The sequence below is a fragment of the Rattus norvegicus genome, chromosome 19 (genome assembly GCF_021556685.1).
Source record: "Rattus norvegicus strain SHRSP/BbbUtx chromosome 19, alternate assembly SHRSP_T2T, whole genome shotgun sequence".
Classification (NCBI taxonomy): Eukaryota; Metazoa; Chordata; class Mammalia; order Rodentia; family Muridae; genus Rattus; species Rattus norvegicus.
The window spans coordinates 41664138-41687827 of NC_141552.1; the positions used below are offsets into that span (position 1 = coordinate 41664138).

Below are 23690 nucleotides of genomic sequence, written 5' to 3' on the forward strand. Positions count from 1 at the left end.
TTCTCTTACAACAGAAATAATGCACTAAAATGGTCATTAAGCAAACGTAGGAATTGGCAGTCAGTGCTTGCTGGGAGAGAACTGTTGCTCGCTTTAGTACTATGGTCACAGATGAATGTCCCATGTTCTGCTGAACATGCCTGAAAAAGTAACCTTAATTAAACTCACTGTGCCACATGCAGGAAGGAGGCATGGAAGCTGAAGAACTGTGTGGGAAGTGTGCAGTAGGAGAGGGAGAAGAGGGGATAAAACTACGGAATCCATTCTGTAGACATGTGTGGGGTTCAAACAAAAGCTGGAGGGCAAACAGGTAGGTGGTACTGACACGAAATTGACTGAGATTAACATCTCAGGTCTTAAAGGAAAGGGACATGGGTGTCCTACTATGCCTTGCTTTTGCTGTGGACCCCACTAACATGAGCACAGTGAACACAAACACCCCAGTGTGTTGCTTATGCGTTTGATAGAATGTACTTTGACACTTAGTTACCCCACTCCACACCACACACACACACACACACACACACACACACACACACACCACACATACACACACATACACACATACATTCACACATACACATACACTCACACACACACACTCACACACACTGACACACACATACACTCAGACACATACACACATACCCCACACACATATGCACATATACTCACACATCCACACACACCCCATACACATACACTCACTCACATACACACATATATTCACACACAGACACATATACTCCCACACACACTCACCACACACACACATACACTCACACACACACTCACACACACTGACACACTCACACACATACATTCACACACATACACACATATATTCACACACACACACTCACCACACACACATACACACACATACATTCACACACACACACGCTCACACACACACTCATACACTCACACACACACATACACTCACACACACATACACACACATACATTCACACACACACGCTCACACACACACTCATACACTCACACACACACATACACTCACACACACGCACACATACACACACACACACACACACACACAGACATGCACATGCTCACCCACTTCTATTGTTCATTCTAAAGGGTATTAACACCATTTCATTTTCTCTTATTTCCTTACAATATCTAATCACTACATGTTATAAAAAGAAAACTATTGATAATTACCTATTTATGGGTTCTAGCCACTTGCCTTTTTAAAATCTATCACTCCGCTGCCTGAAAGATATTTTATTCATGTATGTCAAGTAAAATCTGTACGAAAGTAATTTTTTCATGATCCAGTAATTTTAGAAAGTATTGGGTCAAACATTTAAATAGAAAATTTCAGATATCCAATTTTGGTTTGAGTGTAAGTGCTCCCCACCTCAACACACACACACACACACACACACACACACACACACACACACACACACACACACACTCAGGCTCACAGATTTGAATGCTTGGTTTCCAGCTGCTGCTGGGGTTTGAGAAAGCTTACATTTTGAAGCTTTCCTGAAGGAAGTACGTCACTGAAGGTAGGCCTTGAACAATTATAGACTGAGCTAACTTCCTGTTCTCTCTGCCTCTAGACTCTCCATGCTCTATGGCGGGTCAGGCTCCTGCTCCTTCACCAGTCTACCGCCATGATGGATTGCTCTGTTCCGGAACTGTGAGCTAAAATAAATGCTTTGTTCCTTAAGCTGTCTTTGCCAGGATATTTTATCAAAACAACAGAAGAGAAACCACAGTACAACAGGAGGGAGATATGAAATATACCAGCTTCTGGAACCATTTTATTAAAAGAAGACTTTTCTGGAGGTCAGAAATTTGGTAAAGGTCAAGGGTCATGGAAAGGTCAATGTATGAGTCAGAATTTTTGGAAAATATTTTGCTACAGAAATAGCACCTGTGTGAGGTGTTTCAGGTAATGTGACAGTTCAATTACCACTGAGCACCAGCCTCCTGGTAGGTGGCACCAGGCATCGCTCCCTTTCTTAGCCATGTCTTCCTCTGTTCAGCGACTTCCAGCACTTTCCTCACTGACATAAATCCAGGCGCAAACACTTTTCAGGGGAAGTGACCCTTGCTGGAGAGTTTAAAGGTTTACTTTCACCTTTGATCAATTAAATTCTATGGTTTCCATTGAAAAAAAAGAAAAACAAACCTGACTGGGATTGGGCTTTCAGAGCTGTTTATTTCACAGCCCACGGTGGCTGACTGCAAATGAGGAGCAGTTGATGAGTAGGCCTGCTGATCACTGATATTATTTCTTTGTTACCTTTTTTCCCTTTTATACTCTGCAAGTTCTGTTGTTACAAGAAAAAAATCAATAAACAAGCTTTCAAGGAAACTTATACCCAGAGAGAATAAAGGCCCTTTTGCCTTGAAGTTATTCTTTTTCTTTTTGAGGGAGCAATAGCCACTCCATGCCAGACTTCACTGTCAAGTCAGCAGGAGCCCTGTGTGCTGAGGACTCTCAGGGTAGCAGGAACAGGGTCCCCCAAGTATTTGTAGAGGGATATCTTTTGTTACTAGGATAATGTCTGTGAGTTGTACAATTTTGAAAGTCAGGTTGGATTTTTTTTAAAAAGGAACAAATATAAAAAAATAATAAATAAGTCATAGTCCATGTTTCTAGGGAGTAGGAAAAACTACAAGTGCCCATCCTTTCCTGTGAACGTAAGTGAAACATAACCAGGAAAACTGAGACACCCCTCTCCGTCTTCTCCAGTGCTCAGGCCTGGGAAAAAGCAGGCCCTTGAAGTTCTGAACTCAAGGTCACTGGGCTTCTCACAGTAATACTTTAGTATCTAAAGGATTCAGACTTAAAGCACAAGTATGAATGGTGAACCAGCCCAAGCCAGTAGAACAGAGAGGGATTGGGAAAGCTCTGACAATGTTCACTGTTTAACATGTTTAGCCAATACCCACACATAAATATGGAACACTTGAAACATGGCTAATACAGACAGAGAAGAAAAGTGCTAATTACGTTAGATTTTAATTCCACTCAAATTCGAAGCATCACATGTGCCCACGGCCTATCATGCTAGACATCGCTGTCCTAGAAAGTGGTAGGGAAATTTGTCAAAAATGGGATTTCCAGGCTTTTAACAAAGGCGTGGAACATTGCGAACCTTCAACATGTTTCCATCTTGGAAAAGCTATGTCACAAAGATAGAGAAAAGAACAATAAATACATGTCCAAAAGTATGAAGTAAATCATGGTAAGTCAAAATAAAAGTTTAGGGGGTTGGATTTAGCTCAGTGGTTGAGCGCTTGCCTAGCAAATGCAAGGCCCTGGGTTCAGTCCCCAGCTCCGAAAAAAAAGAAAAAAGAAAGAAAATAAAATAAAAGTTTAGAGCAATGTAGAGTAGCACTTGCTAGGTGGAGCAGGATTAGACAAGTATTTAGCAGCAGTGAGTCGTAAGAAGGAGCGCTTAATGTCACCACGGTTTATGACTACCGAATAAAATACCCCTAGTTCTCAGGCTTACAACTGGGGCATTTCTTTTGTTCATGAATCTGTATTTCGCTCTGGTCTCATGAAAGCAAAGTTTGTCTCTGCTCTACTCATCGTTACTACCAAGGCATCCCCTAGACTAGGAGTTGAGTAACTTATTCACATGGCTGGCAGATGACACTCACTATTGGCTGAGAACTTAGAAGAAAATGTCACCTAGTAACTTAGAGCTAGTTTTTTTTTTTAACAGGGCTTGAAAAGTCTCACAAAATGGTCATCAGGTTTTGAGGACAAGGATCTCCAAGGAGTTACAAACCACGCTAAACCCCTAGTGGTCTAACCTTGGAATTTGCACTCTATCACTTCTACTGTACAATACATAAATGACCCAGGTTCAAAGGACAGAGAAGCATCTAGACATTTATTAGAAAGTGTCAAGGAGGTTCTGGAACAGCACAAGTGACCGGAAACAACGAGGTGCTCATTTCTGCAAAATAACCCAACCCTGTTATTGGGACCATTTAAGTCTCAAAGAAGAGGAAGAAACTTTAGTGAGTCCAGCTCCATTAACAGACATGTGGGCCTGAAGCCTGGCCAGCCCCAGAGGCTTGTTGAAGCAACCATATCTTTCTCACACTTTTTCCTTCAGTCTGATTCTTGGCTCTTACCTGTATCTCTTTTTGTATTGTTAAAAATAGCTGCGTCATTATCTTCTCCAAATGACAGAACAAGACCAACTTGTATGCTGGCACTCTGCCTGTTTTGATCTAAAGAAAGTATCTTTGTCCCTTAAATAATAGGTCCTGTGTGATAATGACTGATTATTCTGCATAGCTTATGTGTCCATCTTTGTCAAATTCCTGCGTTCTGAGGATGAAATTCAGCCAGCACAAAATGCTCTCTAGTCTCTCTCCTCAACTCTGTAGGCGAAACTTGTCCTTTGGGCTACAAAAGAAGTCTGGGAAGGAAAGATGGATGTATTTGAGAGAGCGTGAAGCGGACATCCTCCATGCTAGAATGCCTACTACTGCCCAAACTAAACCTCCAGACAAAGCCCACTGTTTGAAAGGAAGAAAAACCAAATCATATCACAAGTGATTGATCAATGGTAAGTAGGAGCTGAGGCTCGTTTATGAAAGCAATGACCATTCTACATATCAGAAAACCAAAATAAAATAAACGTCATATGTGTTAATTAGTGATTGATATGGGTGGTGACATCCGTGGATTAGACAAACTGGACACTCTAAGGAAGGTGAGTGAGCTGGTAAGCAGCACCCTTCTGTGTGGACGCATTAGCCAAGTAAGGCCTTTCCTCCCCAGGTTGCTTTGGTCATTGTGTTTCATCACAGAAATAGTAATGGTTCCTTAGATTGACTAGGTCTTAAGGGCTTCTCAAGAGGCATGGGGGAGTTCGTTTGACCCTTTCTTTCCTCCATGTGAAGGTACATCTTAGAAAACACCATAAATGAGCTGTAATGAAGGTCCCCACAGGTATTAATTCTACCGCTCCCTTCTCAAGGATGACTGACATCCAGCAGCATGAGAAATGAGTTTCCATTGTGTACAAGGCATCCAGTTTATAGGGTTTTGTTTTAGCAGATTGATCAGAGTTAGAGTAGGCTGGCTAGTTTTATGCGACTTGACACAAGCTCATTTGGGAAGAGGGACTCTCAATTGAGAAAACGTCTCCAGAAGACTGGCCTGTAGGCAAATCTGTACTGTATTTTTTAATTTAGCGATTGAGGTAGATGGTGCTATCCCTGGATTAGTCAAACGGGGTGCTCTAAGAAAGCTCACTGAGCAACCCATGAAGAGCAAGCCAATAAGTAGCACCCCTCCGCCTCCAGGTTCCTGCCCTGTTTGAGTTCCTGCCCTGACTTCCTTTGGTGATGCAGTGTGACTTGAGATAAGCTGAAATAAACCTTTTCCTTCCCAGATTGTTTATGGCCATGGTATTTTATCACAGCAATATAAACCATAAAAGAGATAAATATAAACAACTTCTAGATGTACAAGTGGATAGCAGTGCCTGGCATCTGTCCTAGGGGACCCTCACGATTGCTAAAGTCTACATATGCTCAAATCTCTTCTAGAAAATGGTGAGAGTTTACATATAGTGTAAACACGTTCTCCTAAGTACTTTAAATAATCTACAAACAATTTCTAATAGTAATATAATATAGTTGTTATACTTCATCACATGGAGAATGATAAGAACTACCTGCCTGTATTCAGTACGGATGTAATTTATATTACATATCTTCAAATAGTTGAGGGCATGGGTGTAGAAATTTCAGATATAGAGAGCTGACTGTAGAAAAATGCTTGCTATTACTAGTTTCCACAGTTTGCCAAGTTCACACAACTATGGTTGTTTCCAATGCAAATTCTCCAAACTAAACTCTAAAAATAAGCAAGAGCAAACATTAGATGTCTACCGCAAACTTTGCCAGAGTCAATATGAGTGAGTGCCGACCTATAAAGGTTTTAACAAACCTAATACATTTATAAAGAAAGGCATGGATTCTGTCAGTGGAAAGTAAATTCTAATCATGGGAACCAAATCATTTATTGTCCACAAATTAAAAATCAATGATCTCCAAAGCCTTTCATATGTCACATATAGACTTCAGATGGCTGACACATGGCCAGCCATCATACCACAATTAGGTCAAGCATCAAACTTCTTCTTGACAAATGTACAATAAAATCTTCATGACATTCTTAATTGCTGCCGCTAATGATATTTATAGCATGCCAAGAGCTAGGTCAAGAGCGATTTCAACTGCCCCTGTATTTTCCAAAGCCTTTGCTATGCGCAGTGGTACTTTCAACCATAAACTTGAAAAGGACAAAGGTGTCAGCCCTGAGAAAACTCTGTTATGTGCCTTCTGTGCGGAGGTTATAGAAAACACGACCGTGGGAGAGGTAGGCTAAGGGGAGGGCGGTGTCCTTCGTGGCTCGTCACTGTCCCTGCTGTGTTTAGTCACAGCCTCCATCCAATTTTTTAATAGTTTCTGCACATCTTGAGTTTTTCTCAACCCCAGCTTTATCTCTCCACGTATATTGATTTTTGCCCTTGAAAAGCAGGTATAAGACTCCATTTCCTCCCTATCTGTCACTCGCAAAGCACATGCAAGCCATCGTGCCAGACTGTGGCAGCTAGAGTGATATAAATGACGTCTTTAACTTAGCTCCTAATTCATAACAGGGATGGTATACGAGACAACTCTGACCAACCCTGCGATCTTCACCTTCTAGTCTGACTCTATAGTAACCAAATGCACCTCTGCCCTGAATTAGTGCCCCATTTTGCGGATGAGAAAATGAATGCAGGAAGTGATTAAAAATGCAAGTGACTGATTCTAAAAATATTGATGAAGTGGCCAGTTAAAGCTTCGGATACGTGCGGGTGAAATTAATAAGTCTAAAAATGACAGTAAGTGTTGAGACCAAATTTTATGGAAGTGAATTCTGAGACTGGTTTGCAGTTAGTGTTGGCTGTCTATGTACTCATTGTTTGTGACAGAAGCAGAGTGGACATGCGTTCATGTGTGCATATCATTCCTCACATACTGTCCATCTTTGTGTCTATGAAAATAGAGTCTCTCAGGAGCTTACAGCTCCCCATATATTTGGCCTGTCTCTGCCTCCCAAGAACTCAGATGACAAGAATGCACCACTGTACACAGACTATTCTACATGGGTTCTCAAACTCAGGCCAGTGTTCAACGGAAGCCAATCGAGTTATCTCCCTAACCCACTGGCTAATTTACATTAAGCATTTCCTAGAAAGTATTATGAATTAATAATAATATTGTTTTAAAACTCGAATATTTAATTATTTTTATTTCCTGGATTTATAGAAAACAGTCAGGATGAAACACAGAGGGTTAAGCAACTGCCTGAGTCAGGCAACCATAATCAATAAACTATAATAAACTGATATAAATAAATAAAATATAATAAACTAGAGTGGACACAGTGGTGCACATCTGGATTTCCAACATTAAGAAGGGTAAAACAAGGGAGTCATGAGTTCTAGGTCAACATGGGCTACAGCGAGAGTCTATCTCAAAATACACATACAAACAAATTCTCATTTGGGATTGGAACCTAGTGTACTTGACTTTCAAGATAAGCCTTTTCTTATTCTGCTACCTCTAAAATAAAGAAATTAGGGGAGAGGAGGAAAAGATCAATTTTTCTAATGTAGATATAACTGATATCACAAAGCCATCAAAGTGGAAACAAGTATTTCATATACAAGTGATGTCAGTAGGGTTGTGAGCGCTACAAGGTATTAGCCTGGCAAGGAATTGGTTAGAAATACAGTTGGAAAAATTTGGGAACTGGCCAGGAGTAAAGTGCTTTAGGAATGGCCTGATGAGGTGTTTGAATTTACAGAACATCCTAAAGAGAACATGGTCTTTTCAATATTTTGGCATAATCCATGTAAATGAACAGTCAAATGAATTTGAGAAAAGATGCATGGTGCATAAAGGAGTGGGAATCCAAACCTGACTGAGACAGCATCTTACCCAGTCAGAATGGCTACCATCAAAAAGAAATTAACAAGTGTGACCAAAGATGTAGAGAAGCGCAGGCGTATATGCTATTGGTGAAGTTGTAAATTAGAATAGTCATTATGAGAAACAGGAGGGCAACGCATCAGGAAACTAAAAACAGAACTACCATATGATCCAGTGTTCTCACTACTGGGACAGAGCCAAAGGAAATTAAATTCTTACATCAAAAACATGCCTACAGCCCCTTGTTCATTACAGCTCTGCATACAATAGCCAAAATATAGACTCAACCCAGATGTCCCTCCATGGATAGAGACAACAGCATATTTTCACCATAAAAATAACAAAATTCTATCATTCGGTGCAACATGGATGAAATTGGAGGGCATGATTCCATGTAAAATAAGCCAGACACAGAAAAACAAATACCACATGTCCTCTGGGAAAACTAGAGACTGGGAAAGGTGAGGATTAAGAGAAATGGAACAGAGTTCAAATAAAGACACCAGAACTCAGCTATGGTATAGGAGTCCATATTCTTGCTTATCACTGTAGAGTAAACAAGAATTAAACATCATAGGATGTTCACAATGACCACAGGCATGAAATTTAATATATACAAAGAACTCAAGTTAGGCTTCTAGAAAGAAATAGCCCTATTAAAAAATGGGGTACAGAGCCAAACAGAATTCTCAACTGAGGAATCTCAAATGGCTGAGGGGCACATAAAAAATGTTTAATGTCCTTAGTCATCAGGGAAATGCAAATCAAAACAAGCCTAAGATTCTATCTCACACCAGTCAGAATGGCTAAGGTCAAAAACTCAGGTGCCTGCAGATGCTGGAGAGGATGTGAAAAAAGAGGAACACTCCTCCATTGCTGGTGGGATTGCAAACTGGTACAACCATTCTGGAAATGAGTCTGGCAGTTCCTCAGAAAAATTGGACATCGTACTACCCGAGGACCCAGCTATACCTCTATTGGGCATATACCCAAATGATGCTCCAACATACAACAAAGACACATGCTCCACCATGTCCACAGCAGCCTTATTTATAATAGCCAGAAGCTGGAAAGAACCCAAATGTCCCTCAACAGAGGAATGGATACAGAAAATGTGATACATTTACACAGTGGAGTACTACTCAGCTATCAAAAACAATGACTTCATGAAATTCTCAGGCAAATGGATGGAGCTAGAAAATAACATACTGAGTTAGGTAACCCAGTCACAAAAGAACACACATGGTATGTACTCACTGAGAAGTAGGTATTAGGAAAAAAGTTCAGAATACCCATAATACAACTCACAGACCCTATGAATCTCAAGAAAAAGGAAGACCAAAGTGTGGAGGTCAGTCCTTCTTAGAAGGGGGAACAAACTAATCTTGGGAGGTAGAGGAAGGGAGGGATCTAGGGGAGAAAGAGGAGGGAAAGGGGGTCAGGATCAGGTGTGAGAGAGAGGAGGTGGGAGAAGTACAGATCATCAGGAAACTGAATGTAAGTGTATAGCAGGGGAGGAGGGGGAACTGGGGTGACTACTAGAAAGTACCAGATGCCAGGAAAGCAAGAGGTTCCTAGGACCCAATAGGAATGACATTGACCAAAATACCCAACAAAGGGGAGAGAGAACCTGTAGAGACCATATCCAGAGGTTAGGTACAGCGACTGCTTGAGGGGTGGAGCTACTCACCCACCTTAAAAATATTAACCCAGAATTGTTCCTGTCTAAAGGAAATGCAGGGACAAAGAGTGGAGCAGAGACTGCCCCACCTAGGGATCCATCCCATCTGCAGACAACAAACCTATACACTACTGCTGATGCCAAGAAGCACTTGCTGACAAGAGCCTGGTATGGCTGTATCCTGAGAGGCTCTGCCAGAGCCTGATCAGTACAGAGGCGATGCTCACAGCCATTCGACTGAGTGCAGGGTCCCCAATGGAAGAGTTAGAGAAAGGACTGAAGCAGCTGAAAGGGTTTGCAGCCCCATAGGAAGAACAACAATATCAACCAACCAGACACCCCAGTGCTCCCAGGGGCAAAACCACCAACCAGAGAAGACATGAAAGGCCCCATGGCTGCAGCTGCCTATGTAGCAGAGGGTAGCCTTACCTGGCATCAATGGGATGGAAGCCCTTGGTCCTGTAGAGTCCTGATGCCTTAGTGTAGGAAAATGCTAGGACAGTGAGGTGAGAGAGGGTGGGTAGGTGGGGGAGCACCCTCATAGAAGCAGGAGGAGGGGGGATGGGATAGAGGTTTGCAGAGGGGAACCAGGAAGGGAGATAATACTTGAAGTATAAATAAATAAAATTTCCAAATATATATCTATGGATGAATGGAGGAATCAAATGTATTAGATTATAATATACTGCATACATGTACTAAATTGTCATAAATAGCACACAAAGATGTATCCATATGATCTCAATGAGTTATGATTAAAAGGGAGAAACGTATACACAGATATGAAGCAACCCAGCATACTGCAGAGCTAGGTTGAAATTGGCAGCCTCTCTATTCCATGTACATCATGAACAGACAGATGACAGATGCCCCATCGGATCTCAGCGCTGACCTCTTTTAAGGGATTAGATATGGGAATCACAGGCTAGGCCATTAAAGCGTCAGCAAGCTGCACACTTCCACCCTAGGTTCAAGGTTGGCTAACGATGTGCCTTTCACGTAACCACAACACTCGCCCCCTGTATCTAGTCCTGGTGAGGTCATTACATGGGTCAAGTAATTGCAGCATGATTTCCTCACCTGTGAATATAATTAAAACCAACAGTCACAGTGTTGGGGGAAATCTCAGCATGGCCTTCTACTGCTTCTAAAATAGATATGCGAGCTCTAGTAAACGTGGTGTTCCTCTTACAAGTTAAATTAAAAACTCACAAATGAACAACTTCAGGATGAAGCAGAGGCAACTTTACATTTTTAGAGTCAGCGCTAGAATATTCTTTGAGAGAGAGATTCTCTTTATATTCCTTTAATAGCTTTTGTTGAAATAGTTTTAAAAGCAACTTATATCAAATTTTTTTCTGAATGGGAGAGATGGAAAGAAGTCTACTTTCCTACCACTTGTAAAACTGCCTAGTACTTAGTTGATAGACAGGTACTCAGGATGGGATCCTAGCACCAGAAACCCAAACGGTCAGACTGACTCCCCCTCCCGTGAGGCTAATCTAACCAGATAAGAACCACTGTCAAATAAATTCCATCCACTGAACACTGAAAAGCTCTGGTTTGTTATTAACTTCTATAAATAAAGCTTCAAGTTATTTTTACCTACCTTGTTAAGGCCTAAATTATGGGTAGTAACTCACAGGACACATAACTTTCCTATCTCCATGCTATATCGTCAGTTTTTGAGAAAGCAGCCATAATTCTGGGTGTTGTCGTCCAAGATATTCTCAGTTCCACGCAATAACAACAGAAATTCTGAATATCTTAGGCGTTAGTCAGTGAGCACGATACAGGTATGGGCATTAAAAATTAATGCCAGGCTGTCTTCTGAGAGTCGGTAGCTTCAAATGGCACCTCTATGATAACAATGAAAAGAAATGCCGAGGAGCCAGTGCTGTGCAACAATGTAACATATGACTCACAGGACACACACGTGCAAATGGAGAGTTCCAACAGCAATGCTTTTGAGCATTTTCTGAGAAGATGCTCAAAAGTTACAAGTGTATGGGGAGAAGAAATACTAGGAGGAAGGTTAGAGTAACTTTGGACAGAAAGAAGCTTAAAGAAATCTCATAAGACTTTTTATCTTTACAGTTCTACTTTTCTATTTCAGAATAGGTCTTAAAATTATGAGGGAAGTGTTGTTTTCAGATACCACGTTCTAATAAAGTTCTTTTTTGTGACAAGGGTCACAGAAACCCTAGGAGGTTGCTGCTGACACCTAGTGGCATGATTTTTTAATGCTTAATGCACTTAGATGATACAGACTATACAGAGTATATAATAGGTATATATATATATATATATATATGTATATATATATGTGTGTGTGTGTGCGCGCGCGCACGCACGTGAGCGTGTATACATATATGCATACATACATACATACACATACATATACATAAATATAAATATGGATGGCCTGAATTACAAACGATTAATTTCAGTCCAGGTATTTAATTTTCAGTCAATTGAATCTCCTTCATGACTAGTCCCTTAATACTGAATAAATGAAAACTAGCATATCTGTTAACCCTTAAAGAAACCAATTCTCTCAAATCTCCTTAGTTTATAAGAAATCTGCTTTAACCTCAATAGATTTTATTTCATCCCAGCGTCTCACATGGCCCTATCACACCCAGCTTTGACATTCAATGTTTACATATTGTAGAATCATTGCCTACCATAGAGCAGGCTGTGTTGACTCTCACACTCCAGATCCACATGCTGGCACACCCAGAAATGGCCTTGAAACTTCCACACGTGATCTTATAGGATCGGATATACAACACTTGTGTGTGGTGGGGGTGGGGCCTCTTTAAGCATCTCTAGCCATCCACATGATGATACAGAAAGCAGAGAAGAAATTGAAAGGATTATGACAATAACCAAGATCCTACACATAATTTCTATCAGATACAATTTAGCTCAAATGTGTGTGTTCATTCAAGTGTGTTCAAGATGTGTAAAAAAGAAAGACACTTATTTCTAGATGCACTTTCCTACTTCAGCTACAGTACGTGGGAACCCACCAGATAAATTAATAAAGTTATTGATTTTTATTGAATTTTTGTGTAAGAGCAAAACAGGAAAAGGTTGCAAAAGGCACTGATTTTTCTCTTGAGCCAGTTACTTTGCTGAGTAAGTCAGGTCAGGTATTTCATCAACGACAGGTGCAGTGTGGCCCATACAATGACATGCACATGCGCAGTGTGGCCCGCGCAAAGGCATGCGCATGTGCAGTGTGGCGCACACAATGACACAAGCAGTGTGACACACACAATGACACCTGAAGTGTGGCCCACACAATGACATGCGCATGTGCAGTGTGGCCCACACAATGACATGTATAATTTGCCCCATGCCAATGGGTGACAAGATTGGGCCATTTTTCTAGGGCCCAAAGTATGTGCCACCTGTGGATTTATAAATCTGTGGATTGCCAGTGTGATTTATTCTCATTGAAAATAGAGTGTGTTCTCCGGGTAAACCTAATTAATACAGAGCATAGCTGAGTTATGGCTCGCATAGTACAAAGGAATCTTTCAGACTTTTAAATATTCCTTGAATGAAAATCTTGGTGAATCAGAAAGCATGCATATTCACTCAAAGGATGTCTATACCTACACACTGGAGTGAAGACAAATGGCAGAGAAGATATTTTTAAATTTATTTTGAGAGAAAAATCATCATTACATATTGCTTTATATAAAAGGATAGAAATATATACACATGTAAGAACATACATGCAGGGAAGCAGAAGGACATATGCAAGCAAATTTAAATCAAAAATACTGTGATAGATTATGTGTCTAAGCAATGATATATAAGTGCAGGCTGAGAGAAACAAACACATACACACACACACACACAAGCAGAGAAAAGGAGAGAGAGAGAGAGAGAGAGAGAGAGAGAGGATTTCAGAAGCCAATTCTGTGTGTGTGTGTGTGTGTGTGTGTGTTATTGTTTCTGTGTACATGTGCGTGCCACTATACATGCAAGTATGTGTGTATGGGTGTGAAGGCTAGAGGATGATAGGTATCTCCCTGTCACTTTTTTCCACTGAAGTTTCTGAGGTAGGATCTCCCACTAAGCCAGATGTTCACTGATTGAGGACCTCGGAATGGCTGCGTGCACCAAGCACCCTCCTGTCCCCATCTCCATAATGCGCGGATTGAAGGGAGAGACACACCCAAGTGATCAGCTCTTTACCTCTCATGCATATGACGCAGTAGGTTATATATTAGTCACTTTCTCTATATGTACATATGTAATACATAATTATAAAGGAAAACATGATTTTGAGAGAAGATATGGGATGGGTCATAAAGGAGTTGGAGGAGAGAAAAGATAGCTCTGATGGAAATGCATCACATTCATTGAATGAAATTATATATATAAATGATATATATAATTTTGGAGAACACATCTTGCCTGATACAGTAACTACATCCATGCAAAGCAGAGTCCTCATCAACCATGAGCTTTGAAATAGGCCCTGCTAAAATTGCCTCACACCTTCCATTGGGCCTCAGGAGCATCCAAACTTCTACTTAAAATCCTGTTTTTCACTTGGTGTCAATTTTTGATGTTCTGCTTTCTGTTGTTATTAAAATGATGGATGTGTGCTGATAATAAACACAATTGGTGATACATTCTTAAAATATCACAAGATATTAATCCTTCTATATATTAGCATTTACCACATCAAGAAATAGAAAACAACAATAAAACCAACCTATAAGCAGTGTACTTAAAAGTATTTCTTACTGTTTCTGAGTATATGTAACAAATCATAATATAGTATTTTTAATTGCTCAAAAGCATGTTTCCACTAAAGTCTAGATTCCACCCTAGAGTGCAAATTTTTCCTAAATCTTTCATTTTATATCTTAGTGTCCTAAGAAAATGTTAAACATATTTGAGAAGAAAACCTGATGTTCCTACACAAGAAAAATAAATTACAGGGGCTGGAGAGATGGCTGGGTTGTCAGGAGCACATGCTGCTCTTTCAGAGGCCCTGGCTTCAGTTCCGAGATCCTACAGGGACATGAGAACTCTCCAGAACTCCAGTTCCATTGTGGCACCCTCTTCTGGCTTCTGAGAATACGGCACACACATGGTACACAAATGTGTGTATATATACATATATATATATATATATATATACACACACACATATATATATATACACATTTGTGCACATATATATATACATATATTCCATCCACACACCCATATAAATAAAATAAGCCTAAAAAGCAGTTTATACATAAATAAATTACAAATCTGAAATTTTGTTAAATGAAAGTCAATCTAATTTAAACAAGAAAAACAGGTAAATATTGAACAAAATAAGAATATATACATAACTATTTATGGAATATATTATGGCATACTATATTCTATATTCTATATATATATATACACACTATGTAAGGCAAAGGACATTTTGACTTGAATAATTGAAATATCCTTTACTTTTGGGTTACAAAATTATGCTTATTGTAAGTAACAGATATCAAATACTTAAAATAATGAAATTATGCATGAGAAATTATTCAAGCATCCTTTTTAAAAAACACTCAAATACAGTGTTTTCTCTTAATCTAACAGCTTGCACTCTGAGCCTCACTGACAGTTAATCCTAGACAAAAGAGTATGTCAGTCATCATGTAGAACAATTTCACTACATACACACTGACATGTATGTGCACATTCCTACTTGAGTCCACACATGCAGAGCATCAACACATTTCTACTGGTCACCTTATTAAGAGGAATATCATAAATGAGACAGCACATGCCTTTAATTCCAGCACTAAGGATGCAAAGGCAGGCAGATCTCTGTGAGTTTGAGGCTGGCCTGGTCCACAAAGTGAATTCCAGCAATGAAAAAGAAAAAAAGAAGGAAGAAAGGGAAGGGAAAGGAAGGGGAGGGGAGGGGAGGGGAGGGGAGGGGAGGGGAGGGGAGGGGAGGGGAGGGGAGGGGAGGGGAAAAGAAGGAATGCTGTAAGAGTCAAGCACACTGAAATAAAGGACTAACCAAGCAATCATGACATGGCCTAATTTCTCCACATCAATTCTCTCTCCCACCCCAAGCCACTTTGCATCCTTCTCTCACTCTGGCATCAATGCAAAAACATCCTAGACCATTATTGCTTTGGAAATATTGCCCAAAATATCTCCCCAAAGCTTAAATTGTGTTCTATACAAAGCACCTTGGTGTGATAAACGGAAGGAAGCAAGTTTAGTTGCTCTGGGAACACATGTTAAAATGCTACCATGCTGATGTTAAAATGTTACCATGGTGATAGAATTACCTCTCTAACCCTAACTCTTCCTCTACAACATTTCCTTCAAAGCAAGTCTCTCCACACAATCAGTCATTCAGATCAGCATCTATTGAACTCAATATATTAATATGTATGGACCCCTGAGAAAAAGAAAAAAAAATCACGTAAACATATCTTGAAAAGCTTTCTTTTCCTCATTCTGTAATTATATACCAGTAGCACATGGACCCAGGGCACTCCTTACGGAATTTTCCCCCAACCAGCATATTTCTTGTTTCCTGTTCTCCTATCTTCCCCTGACTCCCCTTCAACCAAATCTTGTCTATTGTCTCCCTAAACTGCCGTCAGTCCCCTCAGTACCATCAGTACAACATCAGCACCCTCTGCTTATTGTCTAGGTATAAGCTATCATTATTTTCTTCATGGAAGACTCATGGATAGTAACCCTAGGCAAAAGGCAACCATCACGTGATTTCCTTAGGTATTTGGAAGTTTTAAGTTTCATTTTCTAGCCCCCACTCCCTCTACTCCTCGCACCCCTCCCCTTCCTCTTTCCCCATCCTACTTCATAAAGCACTGAGTTGACTTAGTGCAGGAACCATGAGCGTGGGTATAGAACCATCCGCTGGAGCACTGGTGGCCTATCCAGGGTCATGCTCCTGAAGAAACCTGGCACGCACCCTGCCCATGCAGCCATCAACGACCAATAGCTCCTCAGCTAGAGGTGTGGCCTCAGCTAGGGGTATGGCTTCAGGAGCTCTGTATTTCTCTGGCCTGGATCCTGTCTATGTGATGTGGTAGGTGTCACAGCTGTTGTGAGTTCATGTGTATAACATTCGTGTCATGTTCAGAGGAGAGGATTTCACAACATCCTTGTCCTTCATCCTTGTCCCCTTTCTACCCCCTCGTCTCTGGTGATTTCTGAGCCTTGGGGATCATTCCACGGTTCAGTTTATACGTTTTGAAGATATATTAATGTCAATCGAAGATAAGATAAGATAAAGCTTGGATACAAGGATACAATGCCCCCAACCCCCAAAAAAATACCTTTAGAAAATAGAACTTTTCTCAAGGAGTTTGCTTGTCCTATTAGGAATCAAGGAAAACCAAAATTAAACAGAACCATCCTCATCTGCAATGCAATTTAACAAGTTAGCTTTGATCAACTTCAAACCAAAGCTCAACCACCATTTTCTCTAATTTAAATGCCCATTAAGTTTAAATTTTTGTCTTTATTTCAGTTCTCATATTGATTAGCTATATTCACCAATTAATCCAAAATAAAAACCAGTAAATTCCAATTGGGATGCAACTGTACAATATATGTCAATACGGCTCAGTAAGAATGTAGCATTCGACAGAATTATCTAGATCTGCTCACAATTCTAACCTGAGTGAACTTTTTCTGCTAAAGCTTTATCTGCACAACACATACATTTTATATATCTTCATCTATACTCAATTTGTTTTCATGTATATTGCTATTAGAATATTTGCATGGGTTTTCATAGTCTTAGGACAACATATGTAAATAAATCACACAGCGATTTGAAAATTTAGCAGCAAAATATGCAATCTGTTAAGCATAATCAGGCATGCTATTCAACAACTGCGTAATGTAATTCAGCCTTCCCAGAGAAAATATGTGTTTTGGCTAAGAGTATCTTCATAAAACTTGATGAAGTTTTCCAGAAATCTGTATTGATGTGTTTTTGCATATTCAAAAGGTAATATGCAAAGCCTTCTGACTAATGCTTAAATAAGAGAAAGGCTAACATAACTAAATCCTAACAAGCCTCATTTCTCTCACTATCTGCCCTTTGTAAACATGGTTCCGCAGTTGGAGTTATTATCAAATCAGAAAGGAAGAGAGAGAGAGAGAGAGAGGGAGAGAGAGAGAGAGAGAGAGAGAGAGAGAGAGAGAGAGAGACAAAGAAAGAAACAAAAAAGGGAAGAAATAATGCAAACTCACAAGATTTTGTTCATATAAATGAAAAATAATATCAAAAATTAACGGTTACCCACAATTTTCATAAGCTATTGTGTATTTTAATTTTTACTGTCCACTTTATAAATGTAATCATCATCACAAACCCTTCCTTTTCCTGTTCAAATAAAAAAATTACTGCTTTGATGACTCACAGAATATTTAAACTCAGCTGAAGACGTCAACAGTTCCATGTATTTAACAGACTGTAAAAATATTAATTCAAAATAAGTTTTACTACCTTGAGCTGATTTTTCATAAAAAGCGGCAGACCTCTTGCCAGGTGACACCATTTCTTTGGGTTCTGTGGGCAAAGAGAGGAAGATTAATAAAAACAACCTCTCTTTTTACTCTCTAAATGCTTCTTAAAGAAGATTCATTAGTAGTAAAGGTCAGAGAAGGAAATCATTTAACACAATACTCAGCTTCATTCAGCAGCTGCCCCAGGAGCCACTTGCCTTAAATGCCAAATAATTCCCCAAAGGTCCCTTCCTCCCTTCCGGGGAGAACATGGGTGACTGTGGCAGATCCTCAGCCTGTTTTCTCTGATTCTCTACTTTTCTCACACACAAATATGATTTGCACTTGGCAAGGAAAAGCATTAGCTCCTGTAATTTCAAAAGACAAGCTAGAAGCCATGTTGGGACCCAACATTTTATAGAAATACAAAAGGCTGAAATGGAATTCACGATTCTCCAAACTGACTTTCCTCCCTCTCCCTGGGAGGGTGGGCTGTGAAATATTCATGAGAGTCTGTGTCTTTCCACAGAAATCAGAAGAAGACTGTAAATAATCACAGATTACCCTCCTTAGGAGATGTGATTCCCCAGCTTCCTGTGCTGTGAATGGGGAGGAAAGCTCTCTATGGGAGTCAGAAGTTACGGAAATATATCTTGTTTCCTCCCCAAGCATATAACAATCTTGAGGAGTGTCTCATAAAATATTTTACTACATCATTATCTGAATGTTCATATTGGAGGAGAAGATTCTCAAGTCTGAGCAACAGCTTTACAGAAAGGTCTGTCACACACAGAGGTGAGGCTTTTTAAATTCACCCTTTAAGAGAGAGAAGCAGCATTAAATAATCATGTATGGCAGCCATTATCAGAATAATCCTATAACTGCAATCACTACATCTCACCAGCTGTGAGAACTTGGGCAAGTAAATTAAACTCGGCATGCCTTCATTTCCTCTGTAACATGGGACTGATTGTGCCCCCCACTTTATAGAGTTAGTATGATGATTAAGTGAGATAAATAAATATAAGGGACTGAAGACAATGCCAGATAAGCATAGAAAGTGTTGGCTAATACAAGTATCGATGTAATTATTAGAATTATTAGCAACTTTCTGCTTTAAAAACGGCTTATAGTCCCACTGAGAATCAACATCCTAGAGAGAGGCACGGTGGAGTGACTAAACCATAGCACACTGGAAATGGCCTCATTTCCCTATTGATTAATCAAATTCTATGATATCCAAAGAAACTCTGAGTTTAAGTCTTTGGTGGATACATGATAAAGATTGAATCATATTTCAGGGAGATAATCTATAAGCTGTCAACAGCTTTCCTGCAGGACTTCCTCTTGAGTGGACTGAAGAAGCCTTCCAACACAGTGTGAAATGCTTCAAGTGTCTCTTAACGTATCTAGCCTCGTCCTCTCTGGCAAAGTATTGATTCCATTACAGAAACACCTACAAAAAGCCAAGTTTTTATACCCTTAAGAGAAACAGTAATAAACAAAACATGAACTGAATAAAAAGTGTGCTGTAATTAGGGACGCATATATCCAGTCAATTATACCAAGAAATATGAAAGCACATTTTCATTAAACAAACATATAATGTGTTGAAGTTGCAGAATACATTTAAAGGAAATCTGTAGGGAATTAAAAATGGTAACATAAGAAAGAATAATTTAAAAGTAATCTAAAGCAGCATTTACACACAGACATGACAGACAAGTAAGCTTCCTCTGTGAAAATCTCTCAAGACAAGAAGCCCTTGAAAGACAGAGTCACAGTTTGGACACTGAATGTCCTTCTCTGGAAAGTCCATGGGTAGAATTTTCAATTCCCAGGATGATGCTATGGGGAGATGTGGAAACCTTTAGAAATGGGGTCTAGTAAGAAGTCTTTAGGTTGTAAAGAGCATCCCCCAAGACAGTAGGAACTCTTGCCTAATCCTCTTTGCCTCTTGACTCACAAGGTGAGGGATTGGCTTGACCACATGACATGGCACAAGCCAAGACATGCTGTACTTCTCAGAGATTGAGCGTTATAAAGCCACTTTATGAGACAGTGACACTTTCAGAATAGTGAGGCACGATGAACCTTTTCTCCTTACAAAGTAACTATCTCAATGTCTTATGTTATAGTAACAAGAAGCAGGCAGATTCCAACATTCAAGGAAGACGGGAAAAATGTGTATAAAGAACTGGAAATATAAAAATATGAATACTATTTTACTATGACCCTCCCACAGTATCAGTAATAAATGTTTTCAAATTCTCTTAGTATGTTCAGAGAACCTCTAAGGACAAATTAACAACACGGGAATAAAACTGGACAAAATACAAGCACTTCCAGTAACTGAAACCATCCTAAAAATAGGTTAAAAATAGCATTTCAGGGCCAAGGACATGGTTTAGTGCACAAAACCAACACAAAAAGTATTTGCCATGCATGCTGGCATGCACGCATGCCCTGGGTTCAGATCCCAGAAGACATGTGAAAAGTCACAAGTGCTAGTACCAGCATTCGCAATATCGTATGCCTGTATGAAATGGAAGGCAGGAATGGAGGAAACTCCCAAACATTGCAGGTCTTCTATATGTCTAGCATAGCAGGGAGAAACCCTGCTTACAGTATTAAATGTGGCAAAAGGGCTGAAACCAATATCTGAAGGTTTTTCTCTGATCTCTGCAAGTAGGAGCCCTGCCTACAAATACATGAATACACACACACACACACACACACACGCACACACGCACACACACACACACGTGCATGCACACATATGCATATACATTCACTCACATATACACATGTGCAAATACACATACGTGAATACATGCATACATATGTGCATACAGACAATGCACATACATGTGTACACAGATCCATGCACATTCATACACACATGTGCACAAATACATGCACACACATACACAGGGAGAACATTTTAGAATCAGAAGCTCATTCTGTATATTTTGAAAATAGAAAATAGACAATTAGAAACACAAGCAGAAAACTTTGGACTTCTACCCTTCTTTCAAACCAGGCAGTCTGTAAGAATTTGCAGGCACTTTAAGAAAATTAATGAAACATTTCAGTCAATCATCAGACCTCTTCCTAGATTCTTACTTCCCAGAGGCTTTATAAAATTCCTTTAACTCACAGAAAACCTTCTTAACTTTGAATGCAAAACTCAACTGATTTAAAGTTGATTTTCTATTCAGAGCTAGACTCTGGAGTTAATGTGCTCATCTGCTGAGGCCAGTAGCCAATGGACAGGCAAACTTTGTACCCTGGTGTCCCTGAACCAGGGGATGAGAAGAGAAATGGGAAGTTCACTATCCAGTCACTGAAATCAAAGGGACTTAGGATCTGAGTCTAGCATGTATTTAAGGCTGAGTGTCAATAAAAGCGCATTTTGCCCAAGGTGTTGGGTGCCTCATCCCCTGACATCTTTGAAACTTACATATGAATCACTGCAAACATTGCCTCAAGTGATGCCTTTAACTTTTATCTACTGAGAAAACTCAGCTGCTGGACAGCCCTTAAGGAAGGACCTACATCCATCAAAAATATGTTCATCGGCCACAGTAGAAGCACTAAGCCTCCTGTGCCTGGCTGCGCCCCTGTTGCTCACAAGTCATTGCTCTGCATTTTCTTTATCAGAAAGCAAGGTACGTCTCCCACTCTCTCCAAACTCTAAGAGACTGGATTAAGCTCTCCTTTTGACACCTCTTGCCAGCACCGAACAGGGAAACACCTCACCCTCCTCCCTCTGTATACAACAGTTCTAGCATATTCTCAACCCATTCCAAATAAATCTTCCTGCAACCTCCAGACCTCAGGACCCTTTTATTTTAGAGACATAGAACTTATCCGATTCTCATCTTAGTAATGGGGAATTTCTCCCAGGAGATCTAGCTCATAAATCATTTGAGTATCTGATAGCCACTGTTGCAAAGGGGTCATATTTTTATTGTTTTCTATCTTATGGTATTTTTTTTCACAATTCCAGGTTACCTACAGGAAGTTAACTAAAAATTACCTAAAAATTATTTTCTTCCACCTTAATAATCATTCTGTGAGTTTTACACTGCTCTTCGGTTGTATCCTTCCTGCACTATCAGAGTCCCAAGCGGCTGTGTGGTATTCTCTCTCATTTCCATTCTTAATAACCGCTCCTTCTGCTCTGGGCTTAGGTCTGACTTCTCGGCACTAGCCGAATTTACCACCTGTCAAAACTTTAATGTCCACGTTCCCACAAAGTGATCCCCAGGTACTGTGGGCTCTGTTGGTTGTGTCGTTCGCCCCCACTGTGCAGCAGTTAAAGTCAAGGGCTGCAATTCATTCTTGCCTCCTCGCATTGCCCTGTGTTGCCATGTCTCTCCGACTACTCCAAGTTCCTCAAGGACAGGTGTATACTGTACCCATTGCTGATCTCCCTTGCCACTTACTGCCATGACTAATACATAAAAAACATCCTTAATAAGTATATTCCACTCTCTACAGATTAAATATTAATGCAGATAAAAGAGTTGACTTATGGAGCATGAAAATCTCACTGTGTCTTCTGAGAACAACTGCATAGCGGGTACTTATTTTTACCACAGCAACTATAAAATTTAAAAAAAAATCTGTAGGATAAAAAAGACACGGAAGACAAAAGAGCATTCAAGAAGTCATAGTGTCACACACAGATTGCTACTCTGTTGGAATATATCCAAAGGCAGTTTGTGCTTGACCTCACTTTTCTGCCAAGGATAGCATTTGCCTCAAGGGTAATTAAGATAGTTACAAGATAAACTGAAAAGGAGACATTGGGTTTTGACATCTGGCAGAATTCTGGACCCAAAGCAACATCAGGCTTTACTTAGAGATAAAACAAGTTTCACAGGTTGGGGATTTAGCTCAGTGGTAGAGCGCTTGCCTAGCAAGCGCAAGGCCCTGGGTTCGGTCCCCAGCTCCGAAAAAAAAAAAAAAAAGAAAAACAAAAAACAAACAAGTTTCACATAAAAACATTAGACTATGTGAGCTTAATCCTAAAATAAATAAAACACAAGACTCGTGTACAAATTGTCATTCAGTCCTCTGGTTTGAAGAATCAATAATTTAGATCCAGAATACTCCCTACGGTATATATGTAGCACTATCAGGCAGTTGTGGTGCCTTTAAGGTGTAAGAGAATGAAAAAAGTTACTAGGAGCCTGTCCTTGGAGGAATATCAGAACTCTCAATGACCTAATCCTTTCCTGGCCACCATGATGAGGTAAACTGGCCTCCCCTAACATGCACCCGTTGTCATGATTCACCATCCTGACATAGGGCTAAAGAAAGAGAGCAGAAGAAGTACAGAATCAGAATTATGAAACTGGAAACCACAATTAATCTTTCTTTCTTATAAGGTGACTAGGTTGTGGGTGGTGTCACAATGGTGAGAAGCTGACTAATGTGATGTAGATGTGAAACAGGAAGACTAAGT

At 40.0% G+C, this 23690-nt stretch overlaps 1 protein-coding gene across 6 annotated transcripts in view; it reads right to left on the minus strand.

The window, feature by feature from the left end:
- Inpp4b (inositol polyphosphate-4-phosphatase type II B) overlaps positions 1-23690 on the minus strand; it is a 743006-nt gene that overhangs the window by 594366 nt on the left and 124950 nt on the right. For all 6 annotated transcript variants that reach the window (XM_087593773.1, XM_087593768.1, XM_087593769.1 and 3 more), the window contains 1 exon segment: positions 18216-18278. The gene's annotated coding sequence lies outside the window, so the exon portion shown is untranslated.